This window comes from Neopelma chrysocephalum, unplaced genomic scaffold (genome assembly GCF_003984885.1).
Source record: "Neopelma chrysocephalum unplaced genomic scaffold, ASM398488v2 Primary Assembly neopelma1_80b, whole genome shotgun sequence".
NCBI classification, from domain to species: Eukaryota; Metazoa; Chordata; class Aves; order Passeriformes; family Pipridae; genus Neopelma; species Neopelma chrysocephalum.
In genome coordinates, this window is record NW_020897742.1 from 90,019 (window position 1) to 111,565 (window position 21,547).

The 21,547-nt window shown below is 39.4% G+C and overlaps 1 protein-coding gene across 3 annotated transcripts in view; it reads right to left on the minus strand.

The window, feature by feature from the left end:
• TDRD15 (tudor domain containing 15) overlaps positions 1-21,547 on the minus strand; it is an 84,321-nt gene that overhangs the window by 49,755 nt on the left and 13,019 nt on the right. The window contains exons 3-4 of one of the 3 annotated variants that reach the window (XR_003535374.1): positions 1,519-1,589; positions 1,160-1,423 (exon numbers count right to left, since the gene is read on the minus strand). The exons of the other annotated variants lie outside the window; for them this stretch is intronic. The gene's annotated coding sequence lies outside the window, so the exon portion shown is untranslated. Of the gene's footprint in view, positions 1-1,159; positions 1,424-1,518; positions 1,590-21,547 lie in introns of those variants that run through there. 3 annotated transcript variants of the gene reach the window in all.

Consider the following 21,547-nt stretch of genomic DNA (forward strand, 5'->3'; position numbering starts at 1 on the left):
CCATCTGCAGTACAAAATTCCAATGCAGCATGGTGGAAAGTGCTTTTCTGAAATCCAAAGGGATAATACCGCTGTATTACCTTACACAAGAAAAAATACAATAAATAAAATCAAGGAAAGATAATTATTGGCTAATCTGACCAAAAAAAAAAGCAAAGATCCTCAGACCAGCCTCTTCCATCTGTCTCTACTTCACTAGAACTTTAAAAATTTCTTCAAGCCCCTTACTGCCTACTCTGTCCTCCCAAAATCCTTCTTTGAACTGAAGTGTCACCACAAACAATGAGGGTTAAATAAATATCTCTGATGCTCACCCATGCAGTGGCAAACTTCAGTTTTGCTCACATTGAAAGAAGCCCTGAGTTGGCCCTTGTGAGAAGCGAAAGAGCAGAAGGTTGTTGGGGAGGAGAGGTGAGTCATTTCTAAAAAATTGTTACTGGTTTTGACACTCTCTAATCAGACAATCTAAAAGTCTGTTAAAAATTCTTGCTGCTGGACTTGGCATTTACTGCACTAGATTCCTTCATCAGTCTAGAACACAGATTATCTGGATTTTGTCACACTTAGCAATCTAACCTTTGCTTCTTAGAACTATGTTCTGCTTCTTCTGCTTTTCTTAGAGCTACTGCATGTAGTGAAGTTACAATGACTGATTTATAGTTGTGACAGAGATAATTTACAATGTACAAAACAAAGGGTTAACATGCATTCAAACAGAAACGCCCCAGTGGAGCCAGTCTGAGATAATGAAATTATAGCTCAACAGGAAGATCCTGAGAAACAAGTGTAACAGTATTAATAAACAAGGATTGCTGATGTTTGGGAGAGAGGTTTTCTGGAGGCTTAATTATTCAAAACAGCTAGGGAACACCTAAGCAACCACAATAAATAGTGAAAATAATTGTTGTTTATGTGAATAGTTTACCAAACCAGGATTCGACTTCCTAATTTAGCAGTGGAATGATACAGAGAGCACAGAGCATATACAATGTCCATAGGTTCATAAAATCATAGATACGTTTTAAATCATTTTAAAAAATATTATTCTGTTGATTGGCTAGGAAATGTGGTTAGAAAAGCAGAGTCTATCATCTGAAATGAGATGTCTGTTGTATAATTTTTCTTTAAGGGACTGTACAGTAGGAAATTGTATCTGGCGATTTCATCCAAGGCACTTTATAAAAGCTTGGACAGTATCTTGGATGCTGCTTTTTTCTTTCAAGTTGAATAATATGTGATTTTTCTATCCTGCAGGAGGAAAGAGTCATTCGGGCGAATACCTGGTTCAGAGCAGCATTTCTTACATGTGCCCATGTGCTCTCCATGAGAAATGCATCACTCTAACAACACTTTTTATGACATCCCGGCGTCAGCAGAACCAGCTGTCGAGGCTAATGGAAGTACACAATCTTCCTGATGATTTCTGGAATAATCCAAAGGAGAAGATGATGACAATTACCTTTGAGACACCTGCCTCTAAAATAGCACATGCTCATTTTAAACAGGCTGTAATCTCACCTTGAGTGACTGCCAGGCTTCATTTGGATCCTTCATGTTTAATATATTATTTAGATTGCATGGTTTTAGGCCTGAAAGGAAGCAATTTAGATTGAAATTAGCAATAGAGTGTGGAATTATACTGACAGGCAGTGGAAGTTTAGGTAGTTATTTCAAAAATTTCACTCTTTGCTCTACATGTGCCTCTATGGTACTAAAAATATTTAGAGGATGTTAAGACACCATAGATAAATGCTCAGAAATAACAATTCTTAAATTAAGGTGCCAGGATGTGGTTTTGCTCCTTTCTTTGTTTCCTAGTGCATGACCAGCATCGGAATATCACACACACCCCTCTGGCTGTTGCCCATGATCAAACAGGGAGAAATGCAGAGAAGGCTGGTAGGCTGATCAAGGAAAGAAAAACATTCTTTATGAGAAGTGAAGGAAGGTTGGTGGGCTTGTTTGCTCTAGTCAAATCAAACTTGAGTGGAAGCTGATTAGAAATATGTCTGAGATGATACAACAAAAAGGAGGAACTATTTAAGTCTGAAGAATAATTTTGGTACAAGAACAAATAGTATAAATTTACCACAAATAATTTGAGACTAAAAACTAAAAGAAATATCCTGTTAGAACAGCCTGTTGATGACAGAAATAACAGGGAAAAAAACTTGCTAAATTTTAACTTTCTAATTGCAGTAGTCTTAATTCTGTGAAACACTGGCCAGCTTCTCATTTTAGATCACATGAAATGCAGCCCTATGTCATTTAAGTCTTGATAAGGGAAGAGTTGTGATGATTATCTCCTTTTTATCTTTTTCCTGCAGACAAATGGGTCAGGAAACTTTCAGCCAAACTGGCAAAAGTTTCTGAAAGTAGAAGGTAATCAAGAGCTCTTTGACATCCAGAAATAAATCTGCTAATGGTGTACACTATGTGCCATGATATATGGAATTGCCATTCATCTTAAACAGCAGGCAGTTATTCAGGGAAACTACAATTTGCAGATACTGACAAGCCCTCATGCATGAGTTCCAGCTTCATTTCTTTTACTTGCTGGGGACCACATACCAAAAACAGATCCCAATAAATCAGTTATGTTAGCCTAATCCTGAAGTCACACAGGCATGGACATGTGTGGTTAGACTTGTATAGAAAAGAGGCAGGCAGACATGCTAGTCAACACTGGGTTTAGTTGCTTGTCTTACTTCAGCAACATTGTTTTATCAAAATGCAGCCAAATGGCATTTATCATTTAACCATCCAGCCATGTTTCTTAGAATGGTGCTTACAGTCTTACCTATGCCCAATCTTAGTTATAGCTTGCATCTGCCGCTTTATATTGCATAGTTAAGTTCTGCAGAGACTGGAGAAAAAATTTCACTAACCAACTTCTTGCGATTTATTTTTTTCTACCTTTTTTTTTTTAACATACAGCAGCTTCTACTGCTTTTTTATTTTAGACAACATACCTTTTCTTTTCAATCCAGCCAGCCTTCAGTGGCAGTGTATATTTTTAGGAAGCTGTACAGCCATCTGGAAAGGTTTTATTTTTTTGTTATGTTTATCCTTTGCACTTTTCAGATTTCTGTCAACGTCCATGGTAACAGCTGCTGCTATAATACTCTCCATTCTTGTGTGGTTTGAGAGCTGCACAATCCAATGAGGTTTGCAGTCTACACTTCAATCAACCACCAATTTGTAAGACCAATACTTGGGGAGGTTTGCCTTTGGAGACCATTATATAGCTGCCACACGTGTCATTTCTGTGTCCTTTTTGCTCATGATTTATTTCAAAGGTAGCTGATCAGAAGACTATGCATCAGTTTTTCATACTCATGTGTACATATATATATTTTAAAAATCCTGAAAATGTTGACTTTTGAATTACAGGTTTTGTGTTTGGTTTATGGTTTGTTTTGGATTTGGTTTTGTTGGGTTGGTTTTTTTTGGTGGAGAGGTGTTTGTTTGTTTTTATTATTCTCTATACTGCTATCATCCACCCTGTAAATTAAATTTTTTTCCTTGTTTGGGAGAGAAGAAACTCTGAAGTGTTGTGGTTTATGTATGGCTCTATTTTATTTTTCATGAACAGTAATAACTTGCATACTCAACTCACAGAATTTAAAAACGTGGTATCTCCTGCAGCACATGGTAACTGTTTCAACAGTAAATGCAGTAAATAAGGTAAAATTTTTAAAAAGTAACTGAACCTGAGAGAGATGTTTGTGAAGGTGAACTATATTAATATGACCTGAAATCTGAGTTGCCTTGACTGTTTAAAGTAAAAATGGCCAAAAATTACCTAATGATTGCAAAATATTTTGAAACAAGCTCCCTAAACATTTATGGTAATCACTGGAAAGAAAAATATTCCAATTATTTGCTGTCCTGAATTCAGGAGCCTTATGGTATGTGATCTACATCCAAACACTTGCCAAACTTTTAAGGGCTTACATCCCAGAGATCATCAGTAGCTCTGAGAAGCGTGTCTGTCAAGCACAGAGCTACCTGAATAACCAACAGCAAGGTGAGATTGGTTCCTGAAAACGTCTCCTGGGGGCTTAGGGGTTTACATCTAAATTATCTCATGCATTTTAGAGGCATGCAAGGCAGGTGCCTGTTCCAACCTGGAAGCTGATGCTCCTTTGTAGTCAATGAAGAACACTCAGAGAGAGATTCATGCCACAGTAAGACCTGAACAAACATTTAAGGGAATTTCACTGGCAAAAATCTGTATATCTAGAAGCTTAGAATCACAGAACTGTTGAGGTTGGAAAAACCCTCTAAGATCATTGAGTCCAACCATTAACCCAACATCACCATGTTCACCACTAAATTATGTCCCCAGGCACCACATTTACAGGCGTCTGAACAATTCCAGGGACAGTGATTTCCACACTTCCCTGGGCAGCCTGTTGCAAGGCCTAGGGTATTAAAGAGTTTAATGACTGTGTACTTGGAATTCAGCATTTCACTTCAATCTCTCAAAATTCAGATTTTGCACAAAGGTCTGTGAACTGGGACATTAGTCTCAGAGCACTATCTGTACAGCAAGGATACGAGTATGCCCCTTTCTTTCACACAGGAAGTTTAGTAGGAAAATTTATTTCCATGAGTTATTCAGATTTTGCACCAATGGGCCATGCAGGTGCCTAAAAGAGTTCCTGACATCAAAGAAAAATTGAGAGTCTCTGCTTGGAACCTGCCTTCTAGCTAACCAGTTCTTCAGTTCACCAGTGAGGATTTTACCCTTCCCTTACACAAGCTAAACAGGAAAGCCAAACTGCAGATAAAAAATTTTCATTACCTTATTTTACCTCAATATCACATGATCATGGCAGTGCCTCCAAAAAATTGTATGGATCTACTAAGCCAAATCCTCCTTAAAATATTTAACTTTCTGCAAAGTTTGACCAGCCTTAAGGAAAAACGAGGGAGAAAAAAAGCCCCTTGAATTTATACCCAATGCAGTGTGTTGAACTGTAGGCCCAGCAATGTCAGCATATCAAGGCAAACAGCTCTGGGGAACTCTTAACACCACCGAGCAGAGAAAAATTTTGTATACAATGTAAATATTGGACTGCCTGTCTTTCTATATTGTTCTTGCTAAGCTCTTTACTGTTTAGGCTGTATGGTACAGTTCTCATCAGTCTCTGTTGTACCTGGAAGTTCCTGTAAACAAACAGCATTATGATAAATCTCTTGAGTTTCCCCAAGGCATTTTTGCTGCTGCTGGAAACCTGAGGTCACTGTGCAGTCAGTCCTGCAAATATCCCCCTTGACTATCAACTACGAGGGCACAAGTCTGGATGCTGAGACACTGGAATGCTTTAATAAAAAACTCGTAGAGCTTTGGGAATCAGCATCTTTAGGAAGTCTGAAAAATCTTTTCATTTCTTCTAAGGATCAGGAAAAAAATCATGTCTGTCAAACTGTCAATGTGCAGCAGAAATTGTCCCTGGGCATACGCTGTTAGTGCACAGACGGATCTTTATTGTGATCTTTATTGTGATCCACCAAAAATTCACACAAAGGTTCTTGCCTCCTTCAAGGCTCAAGCTACAAGGAAACTAATTTGTATTAAATAGGTAAATGAATAAAATTGGATATCGGGTTTTTTTCACTATAGAGGCTAGAGGTCAGACTGAAACAACCTAAGGCAAGCTAACAACTAAAAATGACATGCTGAGATTTAATGTGCTGATTCAAAAAATCTGAGTTAGTCATCTTGGTTGTTAATGATAGGAAGCACTTGTAGCCTGCGCTCTGACTGTGGAGCCTTATAGAGCAGGACAGCGACCAATAAATTGTCCTGCCTAATTCGGGTCTGTTCGATAGAGATAGGATACAACCATCTTAACTTTAGGCATCTAAGACAGTTTTCTGTCTCTAAGCTACCTCTGTAGTCCATACAGAAAAGCAAGATGGTTAAAGCAGCTTCCAGGACACCTATTCCATGAGAGAAAGTATTTCCCTAGGTGTGTCTATTAGTCTCCACCGACTTAGGCTTACACAGGTAACCTTTGAATGTGCACATTTCAGGGAGATAAAAGACATCGTAGCTGGCATAGCTCATTTCTCATCAAGTTACATAAGTGAAAGCACGAATATGTTCCTCTTACAAATCTTAATCACGAAACATGAAACCACCATTCCTCGGTTTTCATTTCTGAGACAGGCAATTGAGAAAACCTCATTCTGTGTGGACTACTTGGCCATGTGCACAAAGAAAATATTGTTTTATTTGCACCAAAAAAAAACCTGAAAAGCTTCCAAGGACTTTAAAAACAGTCTTGCTTCTAGTTACATTAGATCCTATAGGAACACGAGGAAGACGAGATGTTTCTTGCGCCATTATGAGACATCAGCAAGATCAGGGCAAAATTGTTCCCGTTTATCTGGATGACTTAAAAACAGCCAGAAGATTAATTTGATAACCCAGGAAGACTCATTCAGTTCATGTTTGCAGGCTAGCCTGGCACAGAATGAAATATGGAATCTTCTCTGAAACTCTAAAATCTCCCAGAGTAAATCTGTGAGGATTTGCAACACTCCATTGCCCATCCATCTCTGTGTCCTTGCCCCCTTCAGTAAGGCCTCCTCAGGCAACTACCTGGGAAACAATGCCAAGACCTATATAAACTGGTTATATAGCCAATATTTTTTATTACGTCTGCTAACAAAAATTACACAGACCCAAGCTCTTCTCCATGACTGCTCACTGCAGACCATGTGGGATGCACTTAGACTGAATGCTATCATAAGCTATATGAAATATAGCCCCTGAGATCTATCCCAAAATGTCCACAGTGTCCTTATGTGCAGTATACATTCATGGTCACTTAGGAAGCCCAAACAGGCAGCTAAAGATCTCCTGGGTGCTTGGAAGAACACCTGGCCATCTTTGTGGCAAAAGGTGGAACAACCAACAGCTGTGTAATGTGCTGTAGCTCCCCCTGACACAGACGTGCACAATGTAAGCATCTACCATTGTCCCCTGCTCTGCAACTTAATTATTTAAAGGCAATTCTGTCAACAACTAACATAGATGGGCTATTCTCACCATCCAGAAGCTACCCGGTCAGCCAAGGATCACACAGTCAAGCACCTTTCCCCAGGTGCCTTACAACCATTGAGGAACTTATATACAATACACCCTCTCTACACTTAAATGCTGTTGTTTGTGTCTTGTGCCTGATAAAAGGTGTATCTTGATCTTTATGATTCAAGAAGAAAAAAAAATGCACACAAATGAAGAATATACATGTATCTTTTTAAATATAGACCAGAATACCCTTGATGTGTGAGTCAGGTTTTTGTCCTTTAACATAGGAAATAAGAGATTTCCCAGACAATGGTGTCATGCAGATTTCTAATATTTGTTATCCTGAGTGAGATGATGAAACTACTTTTGTTCTCCACACAAAAGTGGGTGCAGCGAAAATTGTGTGTGAGTTGCCAGCACATTTATGTTTTGAAGGGTTATTGATGTGAATAGCAGGTGAAGTGTAAAGAAAAGGCTCCAGCTGTTTCTTGTTTTGAATTCTTCCTTGATGAAAGCACTGAAAGCAAATACTAGAATGGGAAAAGTTAAATTCATAAGTGTCCCAGTTACACTCAAAGAGAAAAGAATTAAAACCCTTTTCTGTTGGTGTGCTATGCGGTTCTGCAACACTGATTTTATTCACACACAGTGCACAGCTGTTTATTGAGTCTGACCCTTGAGGGGAAGTCAAAGAAACACTGGAAATGAAACCACTCAGAAAAAGACAGTTTTCCTTTCCTGTTTACTTGATAGATGTTTCGTATTAAAAAAAAAAATCAGAAAAAGAAGGAAACATTTTTTATATAGCACTGACTTGCAAGTTGTTGCTTTGAATATTAGCATAATTATTTCAATACATCTTATGTTTTTCCCATCTTATTCTCCTGAACAGTTGCTTTCACTAAAAATGAAAATAGTGGAGAAGGTACTGTTTTTATTGTTCAGGAGACTATAAAATAAAACTAAGCAATGCTGTCCTTTATTAGAATGATTTAGTAACCAGACCATCTCACTTTTTTATACTGCCTTAAACGCTTCTATAACCACCCTTAAATATGTCATTCCCATTCTGTTTGATTGTTTTGTCAGAATAAGAAATATAAAATACATAATGGATTCAAATAAAGAGAGAGTGAAATGCAGTGAGCACATTCAAATCCCTGCAGATCCAATTTTGTGGGTAGAGAGGACGACTGTGAAGTTGCTAGCTGAGTACTTTTTGCTAGACTCCTGCAGAACCTCCCTTACTCAATGCAATTCTTCTTGAATCCAGCAGTACCATTATTGGAATATAAGAATGTACGTAAAAATGTGAACCATCATTTTGGAACTGAAACTTTTCTTTAAATTAATAATACTGAAGACAATAAATGTACAAAAAATGATGCCTTCAGTTCCCCTTCTCCTTAGGTGCTTCTAACCTGCCAGTGGCAAGACCTACACAGCAGAAAGTGATTTCCACAGCCATCAATTCTGTATTCAGTGCTGGGCAATTCATCACAATCAGAGAAAGCTAAATTCTGTCAACTTGAAATGGCAGATGTCTATGCTTTAAGACTTTTAGGGGGATTCAGATTTAAGAATTCCTTTTCCTTTAGTTTATTTTATATTGCTATAGACTCAGTTCTAGTATATATGTCAAAAATTGAAATTCTAAGTCTTCGAGTAAAGAGACGTGAGTGGTTTAGTGACTGCAGAAAAGAGAAATGTTCTCCTGAAGGACGGCATGATAAAATCATAAACTACTGTGAGGATGCTACCAGCAAAACTAGTGTTTGAACCTCAGGAAGGTTTAAAAAGCCAGGTCAAGGGGACTTGACAGAACACAAAATCCAAGATACAACCAGAGACAGAGCTGTCAAGTGCTCTGAAGACAGTTCAAACTCAGTGTTGCTTACAGAAAGAGCCAGTGGAAGATCTGAATGATGAAATGACTGATACATCAGAAAAAGCAGATTTCCAGATATTTCGATGAGGAATGCTAAGTAAATGCAAAATATTATTACTTTCCAACAGGGCAGTTGGTTGGCCATCACAGAAGTGGAATGAGAAATGCAGGTTTTAATTAAAAAAAAATAAAATTGCACATCCAGTTCAGAGTTAGTGCGAAATACTTCCCAATGTATTAACTTTCAGATTACTGCACCAGGACAAATGGGTATAGGTTTTCCCTCGTCCTTTTTAAACCATCTAAGATGAAGGTCAAATGTTTGGATAAAAGTAAGCCCGTGCAAATTTTCCTTTTTTCATATGTAGACCATCTTTTCCTATTATATTACTTAGTTTTATGCTAAAGTTATAATGCTCTTAATCTTTTCCTCTGTGATATCTGCACGAACAAGGACAATGGTGCAAACCTTCAGCCTGCTGAATAGTTCAGCAGCTTAGGCCGGCACATGCATTGATCAAATGCAAATAATGTCCATGACAGTCTGTTATTCTGATTTATTTCAACAAAGCTCAAAAGCTGTATTAAAAGAAAAAAATCTCAATAAGGGGTTTAATATTTTGCTGCAATTAATGCTCTTCTTCAGCTTAAGCATACTGGTCAATCATTAAATAAGGTCTATGAACCTCACCGCCCTTTAAAGAATCTGTTGAAACTCTTTTGCTCAGAAATACACAGAAGAAAATAAGTATAAATTTTAAAAGAAGGGCAAATATTAAGGTACACATTTAAACCTGCAGATTATGTAACAGTCTCCCTTTATAAAACTAATCTCAGTAATATAGAAGCAAAACATCACCTTGAAGAACTGTGGGTTGCACCACCGTAGAAGGTCTAATGTGGATATGAGAATGAACCCTGAAGATGGGAGCACAAGCTTTGCCCCACTTAGTATTTCACACTAACAGTGACTCCAAATAATATGAGGGACATCGGACAGTTTTCAGAACTTATTTTAAGTGCTAGATTCTCCTCCTTCTAACCACATTGAACTATGTTTGACTGCACAAACAGTCCACTCTTGGAGAATCTGCCCTCAAAGGGCCACACATCCCTCATGTACAAACAGCACTAAAGCACACTAATTGTGGAGGTCTTTTTTCAGTCTTTGGGTATTTTCCTAGTGATACACAATGAACTCCTTAGAAAGCCAAACTGCGAAGCACCAAACACCACCAATGGCTGGAAGTTAAAAAAGGCAAATTCTTAATAAAACTAAAGATGAACATTTCTAATGACAAATGGTCAATTAGCCACGATGAATGGCTAATCAAGTGATTAGTTCAAATTAAGATGAAATACCTTTCCAAAATTTGTTCTGTATCTCAAGAAAAAATCAGAAGATTGATGTGGATAATAGAAGGAAAACTAATCCTTAGTCCTGTACTGAAAACTGAAAGCCCATCCAGGTTTAGCTGGCCTAAGGCACTCTGGATCTCTTCCACAGCACACAAGGGATGAGTGTGACCTAGAATCACATTTAGATGCAGTAGTAACCCCAGTAGAACTCACTGGGTACCTTCACAGCTTTATACCTGCAGGTTTCACACCAAATCTAGAGCAAATCAAAACCTGTAGAAAATTCCTCAGCTGCCCAGCTCCCATGAACTACTTGATCCTAGAAGTCCTTTTGAATCTTTAAAACTGTTTTTCTAGTATTTACTTATTTAACTTTCATTTTTCTTCTTTTGAAACGCTGTCAGTCACCAGTTTTCCACCAGAGCATCTCCTTCCATTCCAAAACTCCCTTTCACTGCTACAAATAAATATTGTGTTTGTCCTCAGGCCCAAAGTGGATTCACCAGCCCTGGCTTAAGCTTTAATTCCATTTGTTCTTTCTTTCAAATGAGCATTTTTCAAATGTATTTGCTGATGGGATACACCAAAAGGAGCAATAAGGGTGGTATCCTTTTTTTTTGTTCTTCAGGATGAAAACCGGGAAATAAATTAAGCACACCAAAGTGCAGAGTAGCAGAATACTGCAGAAATCCCAGTGAGACCCCTCTGCTCCTCATTCCCATCACAGCCTCATTCCTCATCTGCCTTCAGGTCCTATCCAAGATCACCTCATCCTCATTTTTTGCGGGGATAAGCTTCTGCATAAACTAAATCATCTGATTCATGGTATCAGCCTTTCATTTCCTTTACTCACCCAGATTTACTCACAAATCACCCCTTTCCAAATAACTAGTCTGTAGCTGAAAAATGGTATTATTTCTGATTAGAGAGAAAAGAATGGCTTTACATTCCTGCCCTATTACTGAAATTCTCCAGCCAGATTAGTTACAGGGCAATGGATCCTCACCTCTTTCTGCAGCCTCTTCATGGTATAAAAATGTAAAGAAATATGGTGGAGCCCCAATTTCATACTACTCTCCTCCATATTAATAAATAGCTAGCCTGGAAAAACCAATTTCCTCCATAAATTTGCAGATTGTTATAGATGACACTGTCTATTAGTATTTGCATTTAGTGACTTCCACTTACAGAAAAGCATGCAATTATGTCTTTGCTATTAAGTATGCTACACAAAGATAAATGTTATTTAAACCTGCTGCAAATTCTAAAGGCTAAAGAGTTTTTATAAATAGGTCATTTTTAATGACAATAATTCCAGATTGGTCAATTCCCCGCCACTTAAAAAGAAGAATCAGGAAGATAGAACATATTTAACTTTAGCAAATTCCATTATTTTACGAAACAATTCAGCAATATGTTGCTAAATCTTATACTCTATGCTTCTCTTTTTTTTGAAGAATTAAGGTTTAGCCTCCTCAGATCAGCTTGGGAAACTTTTCATTGCAAGAATTATCTACAAGAAGACCTGGAAAATAAATGAGATTATTTTATTTTTGTGCAAATGGCTTCTTAGGCTGATATCTTTTCTTGTAGCTTTGTTTTGAGAAAATTAATACAAAGTCTCCACCTGGTGGCCAGTTGTATTTTGGTGAAATCGAAATATTTTGCTACCTGGTCAACATAATATCTTAATCTCTTTCTTACTTAGCCAAGCCACTGCTTCAAATTGATTGCTATTGTTAAATAGGGAAAAAATGTGCTGCAGAAAAAGTATCCCTAATCTACCGAGTATATAAAACTATTCTTCAATATCTCCCAGGTTTGTAATTTTGCACAGATCAGCACACCATTTTTGCCAGTGTCCTGTTTTGATCACACAGTTTTGATACACACAATCCCCAAGGAGCCCAAGGATAGTATGTAATACAAACTGTAAGACTCTGCAAATGTGTCCTGACAAAAACTGAAAACTTCATAGCAGATTTGGAGGTAAGGAATGGGACACACTCTCAGCTCAAGTGAAAAAATGTAAGAAAATGTTAATTAGAGGAAGGAAGTTGGTGAAAGAACAAAGCCCACTGTGGTGAGCTGACCCTGGCTGGACACCAGGTGCCCACCAAAGCTGCTCTGTTACTGCCCCCCTCAGGTGGGCTGGGGAGAGAAAATATATCAAAAGGCTTGTGGGTTCAGATGAGGGCAAGGAGAAATCACTCACTAGTTACCAACACGGGCAAAACAGACTTAACTTCTCCCTATTTTCTCTATCTCCTCCCCGCCGCAGTTCAGGGAGATGGGGAATGGAAGCTGTGGTCAGTTCATCACACATTGTCTCTGCCACTCCTTCCTCCTGAGGGGGAGAACTCTTCACACTCTTCCCCTGCTCCAGTGTGGGCCCCTCTCCACAGGGCCAGGACCCTGGTCCAGCACAGGCTTCCCACAGGGTCACAGCCTCTTTTGGGCATCCCTTTGCTCTGGAATGGAGCCCTACACAGGCTGCAGGTGGATCTCTGCTCCCTCATGGACCTCCACGGGCTGCAGGGGCACAGCTGCCTCACCATAGGCTGTACCACAAGCTGCAGGGGAACCTCAGCTCCAGCACCTGGAGCACCTCCTGCCCTTCCTTCTGCACTGACCTTTCTGTCTGCACATAGGTGCATATGTTGCTCTCACATATTCTCACTCTCCTGGCTCCCATGCAATAAGTTTTTCCCCCTTTTTAACTCTGTTATCCCAGAGGTGCTCCCAGTGCCACTGATGTGTTCGGACTTGGCCATCAGTGGACTGGAGTCGAGTGAAGCCGACTGGTATTGCCTCTGTCAAGACATGGGGGAAGCTTCCAGCAGCTTCTCACAAAACCCACCCCAGTAGCCCCCACCTTCTATGAAAGCCCTATCATACATACCCAATGGACTCAGAAAATTCATCTAGCAGTATTTCTGGAAGTGGTGAAATTTAATCACAATTTTAAAGAAATCTGTGCACTTGCCATCCATGACAGTTGAATGGTCACTTAGCAGTGTTGCAGTGGATGACAATATGCCATCTGGTGATGAAGACATTTTTGTATTACAGGATTGATCTTGCATAACTACAGGTAAAGAAAAGTCATTTCAAGTAAAAATTTTTAAAAATAATCTATTAATTGTTTAAATGTACTATAAACTATACATCTTTTTCTTGATGAAAGCATTGCAATTATATTGTCACATTAATGTAAGTGCTACATAAATGTATTTCAAACAAAAATTTCATTTCCCCTCTCTTTTAATCTTGCTTGAAACATTCGGTGCATGATCCAGCTCTTCATCATTAATCTTCTGTTTTGAGCATCTCTGGTCAGCTAAGCCAATCACTAGTACAACTGTTCATTGGTTTTGACAGGGACAAAAATAATAGCGTGCCATAACCAGCAGGACAGCTTTGGATCTAATGATCCAAAATTAAATGAATGTCTACACTCCCTCTGGCATCAGCTATGAAATCATAACTTGTTGGAGCAGATACTGTGGATTCATACTGTAGAACTGTAAATTTATAGGCCATTGGTCCCTTAGTTATTTTGAGACTTTGCACCCTGACTGAATACTTGCCAAAAAATCAAATAGAGTGCTATAAAGACCAGCAAAATGTTTTGTTCTATACAAAATCTTTTCTAAAGCCACTGTAGAAGAAACTATTGCCTCTTGTGGAAGTAAAAACTACAAATAAGGAAAGCTCAGATCATATATGTCTTATGAGTTTATAATGGAGACTAAGCTAGAGAACAAAAAAAAAAAAGTGTTGAAGATTTTCCATGTTTATGGAAGAGAATTTCTGTGAAACTGCACAGTGCTGATCTTTCCAGAATCATCATCATGGCTGGGCTTCGCAAACAAAGATTTGGGAAGGGCTCTACCCACGTTTGTTACAAGCGCGCTGGTGGCTAAAAAGGCCAATATAAGATAGACATGTCCGGTTGCAAAAGGCACAGCACAAAGACTCCTTAGGTGGTATATTCTGCAAGGCAAGATTCTTTCTGCGTTGTCTTTTCTCCTCAAGGGTGATCCTGCGTGCTTTCTCAAAGGCATCAGCAGCGTTACAGATGGTGTGTCTCCAGGCCTCCCGATTGGAGGCCAGAGTAGACCAGTTATGGTGATCAATATGCCCAAGGCTGAGATGTTGTTTCAGGGAGTCCTTGTATCTTCTCTTTGGGGCTCCCCTCATGTGGCGGCCAGTGGCAAGTTCACCATAAAGCAGGATCTTAGGGAGGCGGTGGTCCTTCGTCCTTGAGACGTGTCCTGCCCAACGCAGCTGCGTTCTCAGCAACATGGCCTCAATACTTGTGATTGCTGCTTGTTCTAGAACAGACGTATTAGTCACATAATCTGACCATGGATGTTTAGGATTGTACAGAGGCAGTGCTCGTGGAAGCATTCTAGGAGACGCAGGTGGTGGCGGTAGATGACCCATGATTCGGAACCATATAAAAGAGTGGACAGCACAATGGCTTTGTAAACACTGATCTTTGTACTTTTCTTCAAGTGTTTATTTCACCAAACTCTTTTATGAAGCTTTCCGAAGGCACTATATGCCTTTGCTAACCTGTTGTCTATCTCTCCATCAATCTTACCATCCGAGGAGATGAGGCTGCCTAGGTAATTAAATTGCTGGACTGCTTTGAGTTCTGATTTGCCAATGGTGATATGGGGATGATGGAAGACTTCCTGAGGTTGATAGAGAACTTCAGTCTTCTTTAAGCTGACTTCCAGCCCAAAGAGCTCAGCAGCGTCTGCAAAGCAGGATGTTAAACGCTGCAGAGCTGCTTCTGTGTGGTGAGAAAACCAAACAGCCATCTCAGATATGCAGTCACTAATGCCTATGTAGCCATTCTCCTACATCCTTTTATTCTGGGACTGTTCCACTTGATATGAAATAGCTGAACAGTCACTGATGCAGAGAATAATAAATATATCTGGCCTTTTACAGAGGAGCTTCACAGTTAACCTCCAAGCTCCCTCATGTACCCATCCAAACTGTGGCTGAGCCCTGGGTGAGGGCTGAGATCACCCTCCAGCATGCACAAGTCTGCACTCACAGGTATCATGGGCTTGCATCATGATCACAAAAACTTTCAGGCCATCCATGGATATGTAGAGTCAAGTTTGTAATGACAACCACCTTAACAGTAAATTTCTAACTCTAAAACCAAGAAGAAAAACTAAGGCATGTGTGGATACTTCTACCTTTGTCAAGTTATTCCTGATGTTATATTAAAAAAATATTGGTTTTACTCACAGTTAGTGTGCTACATATCAGTATAAAGACCTATAAACTCCTATAATGGTAAAAAACCAAAAAAAGTTCATCTTAAAAATCACACAGAAGTATTGTAGAAAGAGGAGCAAAATATTCCCATATAAGAGTGAACAAGACTTTCCCAGACCACATCACAGAATAAAATATTTCAGAAGGAAAAAAATACCTGAGGTAATCTCCTTCAGCCTTACAGGAAACAGCCCAAGCTTGCTCCCTTCAGGCACTTCATCTAATCTAGTTTTAAATAAGCCATATAATGAGGCTTCTACAGCTTCCCCTGGGAACTTATTTTACAGTCTAATAGAACTCATTTTCAGGAAGTTTAAATTATTTTTAATTTCCTCCCATTACTTCTAGTTATATATATATCATATTATTCTTCATACCATAAAACTTTTTTGAAATACAGTAAACAGTAATTTTTCTTTGTAAAAAACTAACCCTTACCATCATTAATAAGCTTACTGATTTCAACAAGGTTTTCTTTTTCAAATTAATTTAATTCTGTTGCAAGGTTATAAAGTAAAAGCTGACTAAAAATATTTTGCTGTATTTATATATATATATCGTATCATAATGTTGTAAGATATTCTACAAACATGGCCCATTCAAAAATTAGTATTATTAGTACCAAGAAGATTTGCTAGGTGACTGTCCATTCTCTTAAACAGAAAACCTCCTTGTTGAAAAATACTTGGAGTCTAAAAATAACAGAGAAGAGCCAAAAGCTCACTGTGAATTTTTTCTGTCTGGATGGAACAAACAGTCATTGTCAAAATAAGATACCTGTTTATTACTAAACCCTTTTAGATCAGACAAATTTACACTCCTAGAAGTTACTTGCTGGGAAAAAGCCGTTACACCAGAAGACATGTAAATTTGAAAGAAATGAGCTGGGAAAAGGGCTTTTTGGTACTATAGTATATTTTCTGATGATGAGGCCCTGTTATTGATAGTTCTGGTAAAGGATATTGGTTCCTGGAGAGCGGTATGGTGGTAATTGGGTATGTCTATACTACCTCTATGCTGTATTATCATATATATATATATATATATATATATATATATGTGTTGCTATGAAGTAGCCTGAATATGATATAAAGTCTAGTACTGACCATGAATCCAGTTGCCCAAATGGGACCAAGCTTAGTTACTACAGAGAAACCATCTGTTTCCAAACTTAATCACCTAAAATTAGTTCAGGTATTTGTACAATACACTGTGCATAATCTAAGAATATAATAGTTAATCAAAGAGTAAGTAAGGCTGGAATGGGCCTCTCAAGGCCATTTGGTCTGAACCCGGCTCAAAGTACCAGGGTAATCTGTGAGCAGAAATCTGTGCTCAAAGCAGGGGCAACTTCAAAGCCAGGACAGGATGTCCAGGGCCTTGGTCAGTCAAGGGTTTGTATCTCCAAGGAATGGGAAAGCCACAGCCTCTCCAGACAAGCTGTGCCAGTGCTTAGCTAGTCTCACTGGGAATATTTTTTTTCCTCTTGTACCTGTCTGAAATTTCCCTTGCTCCAAATTGTGCCCATTGTTCTTCCACCTTCTACTGCACATCCCTGAGAAAAGTCTGGCTGTTTGCTATGTACCTTCAGTTTAGGTAGTTGAAGACTGATTAAACCCAGCCCAGTCTGTGGGCAGATGTCCTCACCACACAGGCACACTGCTCACTCCCATTCAACCTTCATCAGAAGCTCAAACATCTGATTTTGGGTACATCTCCCCTTTTGCAGCAGAGTTGCCTTCTAGCCAGCCAGTTCCCAGCTTGGACTGTTGTACAGGGTTGTTCCATTCCAGCTGTCCCTCTCTTGGACTTGTGCATGTCCAGGTTGCTCAAAAGTGGTCCCTAGCTCAATCTTCCTAATCCATCCTCGAACATGAGAAAGTGTTGATTTTTGGTGGGAAAAAACTCATCAGCAGTAAGTTTGATTTAAAAAATACATTAAATATTTCTGAAGAGAACTAACTGCATGAGTTAGGGTGCATGGACTAAATGTAATACAATATTACAGCAAGTATTAAGCAGAATTGTATTGTCCAGGTTCAAACTTGTTTTTTAAAACACCTTGTTCAGCACCTGCTGTACCTGCAAGCACCTGCAATTACAACCTTACTCCCTGTCTGATTTCCCAATTCCCCAGGCACTGGGAACTATACTCCCCAGCATGCCCTGAACTACTTCAGTCTCAGCACCTCAGTGCTCCCACATACACTCAGAATCTAAGCATGGGCTTTTTTCAACTGATATCCTTTAGGAGCCAAGCATCCAAAAAGCAGCCTTTCTTACTTTCTAGCTCTTAGGGGTCCCCAGTTATGAAAAGGCTACTCTGAGACACCACTTTGTATAAAACATGGGGCAGTGCTCCTACCCTATTTTTTTCTTTTTTTTTTTTTAATGGGTTGACAGAGAAGACTGTAGCAATCACTTAATAATCAGCAGCTTAATGGTTAGGTCATTTACCTAGAAAATGAGAACTGTTTTCAGCTTGACAGTGTCCAAAAACATACCTTCCATCACCAACCTATACTGACATAAGTAATCTTTTCATTCCCTCCTCTTGAAACTGTTCTCCTGTGGAAAAAGTAGTGATCAGGTCACAGAAGCAAGTGTTTAAACCACACATCTTAATCCCTTTAGTTCTGTGCCCTGCAGCCAGGCTACCAAATCATACCTTTTCCTCTGTTGCACAAGGGATCCCAAATGCCTTCCTGCACTGTTGCACAGCTTCAGAAAGAAGGGAAACTGTTCTTTCTCAAAATGTCATAGTCTGTAGGTGCTTTCCATGGGTTGTGGCTATGGGTTTAATAGGAACTTGTTCTTTGAACCCGTAGTAGCTGAGCAAGTGATGTAAACAGTACACATTGTATGAAAAATGTGCATTATCTACTTAACTGGTGGATGTGTTTTATGAATGACTGTTCACTGTGTAGAATGAGCTGTTTTCAGATGTGTAGCTCAGGGACACTGCACAGACAGATGTCTCTACTTACTCCACATAAAGCACCTTGCTCTAGAAAGGTGTAAAACTTAGAATACATTCTCATCCTCACATTTTACCATGTCCAATATGTAGATTGTTTTAAATATGACACTGATGGATCAGACTTCTCCCCATACAGTCTACAAGAAGCCTTTGCATTCCCCCCAAAGGTTTCTGTGCTTGAGAAACGAAACCCACATGTTAGATACTGTCCAAGCCCTTCGCTGGATCTAGTGCCATAAACTTTTTGTAAGGCATTACTTCTCATTAAGCACAAAATAAGGCATACTAAGTTTCACTTAACTGTTTCATCTGGCTATTAGAGCACACTCCAGAGCCCATGGCACAGAGCAGATGTTTCAGGATATGCTCTTAATGACTCATGAGTTTGAAGGGAGAAATGCCTAAATCAGCCAACCAGAAACACTGACCTGAGATGCCGCCCTTCTTTAGCCAACTTATGCTGCAGGTAGGTTCTTCCATCCTCTCATTCACAGCCCTTTAGCTTCTTATAAAACTAATTTGCCTCATACTCTACTGTTCTTTATCCTTTAAAACACAAAACGAGGATACACTCTACTAGGAAGTAGGCTGGTGCAGTCAATCCAAGTGAAGAAAATGCAAAGCTAATTCTCTGTTTCAGACTAAAGTTGGTCTTTTTCTTTTCCTTTTCTTATTTTTAATTTCTTTCAGGTGTGTGCTTTAATCAAAGAGCTATCAGTCATTTGATCTCTCTTGCTGAAGGTGTCCCGCTTTGCAGAAAAGGATCCAAAATTAATGAGGGGAAATAAAGGGTGCAAAATGCAGGGAACATCACTGGATTATGAAAGTCCTAGTGTCTGCTCCCAGAGTTGTTTCATCACTGAGTGTTTCATATTAAAATGCAAAAGAATTCCTTTGAGGAGAACCTGGAGCATAGGTTTCCCCCACTCAAGAAATTGTCTAGTTCCTAGTCTTGACTCCTGTGGCTAGAGAGAGAGAGACATATCACAGCTCTTTAATACTTTTAGTACAGTGAAACAGCTTCAAGGGGGTCAGCAGCAAGCTTATAGCTTGAAGGTGGGAAATGAGAGATGAAGGCTTGAACCCTTGGAGCCAGAAGGGGGAACAGTGGCTTAATGCAAAAGTAAGTGAAATTCCATGTTATATGGAATGTCAGATTAGAGGAGATCAATGGCTCTATGGCTTAAAAGAAAATAAACATAATTAAAGGGCTTGATCATATATTATGTGTTAAGTTCAAACTCTTATGAAATCAGGGTGATTAAACACTAAAGAATTAATCAGAATCAAAGTCTGTCAAATAGTGTTTTCTCTCTTAACACCTTGGTATTCCTTTAAAGTACAAAAAAAAAGAATATTAAACCCATTTAATTTTTTTCCATTTCTTTGTATTCGCAGCAAAATAATTCCACAGAACTAGGCCTAATTATATTTCAGGGTCACCCAGTAGGATTCCTAATGTTTATTGCTCACTAAAAATATGCTGCAATCACAGTTTTAATTCCTTCATTATGCAGATCTAGGCATAGTAGTCCTAGAAACTTTCTTATTAAATCTGCAGGAATCAAGATAGCTATCCCTAAAGTCAGTTCAGAGCTGAATAAATATTTTCATGATTTTGTTTTCTCAATGTTTATGATGGAAAAAAATGCTTTTTGAACAGAAATAAAAAAAAATGAGATTTTAAAATGTGTTCAAACCACTGAGAAATAGACATTTAGTGAGCATTAATGGGAACGCGTATTTTTTAGTGCTTTTGAAGACGCAGTCTGCAAACACAGTATCTATTTCTCTACAGATAGCAGGATTTTGCCACCAAATGTCTTCTTATATCAGGCGTCCCCTAAAACAGTATCTCCAACCTTTTTCTCCCACAGCGCCTAATCTTCAAATCATAGAATGATTTGGGTTGGAAGTGACCTTTAAGGCTCATCTAGTGCAATCCCTGTGCTATGTGCAGGGACATCTTGAACTAGATCAGATTGCTCAGAGCCCTGACCAACCTGCTCTCAGGTGTTCCCAGGGATGGAGCATCCACCATCTCTCTGGACAACCTATGCCACTGTTTAACCACCCTCATAATAAAAAACTTTTTCCTTGTATCCACTCTAAATCTACTCTTTTAGTTTAAACCACTACCCTTTCTCATATTGCATCAGGCCCTGCTAAAAAGTTTGTCCTCAGCTTTCTTGTAGACCCCCCTTTAGCTACTGGAAGGCTACTGGAAGGTCTCCATGTAGCCTCCCCTTCTCCAAAAGTGAAGCCCAGCTCTCTCAGTCTGTCTATACAGGACAGGTGATGCAGCCCTCTGAGCACCTTTGTGGCCTCCTCTGGACCCGCTCCAACAGTCCCGTGTCTTTCCTATGCTGAGGAGCGGACGGCTGGACGCAGTAATCCAGGATTCACCTTTACTCAGGCCAAAAGCAGAGAGATCCTCACTTAATGGACATTCAAGGGCGGGGTGAGCACTGCAGGCGCTGCCAGGAGCGATTCCTGCGCGCACAGGGCCGGCAGGTGTCAGTGCAGCTCACAGGATCCATCGGGACAAGCTGCCTGTCGCACACTGGCAGGAGCTTATCCCTGTGTGCCTTCAGGAGGCACTGCCACCCTACAAACACCTCCCAGGTGAATCCAAAAATTATCCAAATAAAAAATTATTCCCAGCTGTTGTGCAGGAGAACCCAACGCGCCCTAGGCTTTCCTGGACTATCATTGAGTAAGATAATTGACTCATAGTCATATTTACATATCAACTACAGAAATTAGATTTTACAAACCTGGTTTGAGTCGGGCCTTGACCAGCACTAGGGTTGGGAGGGGGGCATTGCTCAGATTAGCCCTTGGCTATTGTGCTGTTACCTGTATACTCTGAATCCACTGATTCGGATGCAGTCATTACATTTGCAATGGGCTGTTTATTTGGGAGGAATGTGGGCAAAAATAAGGCACCACAGGGGCAGCAAAAAGT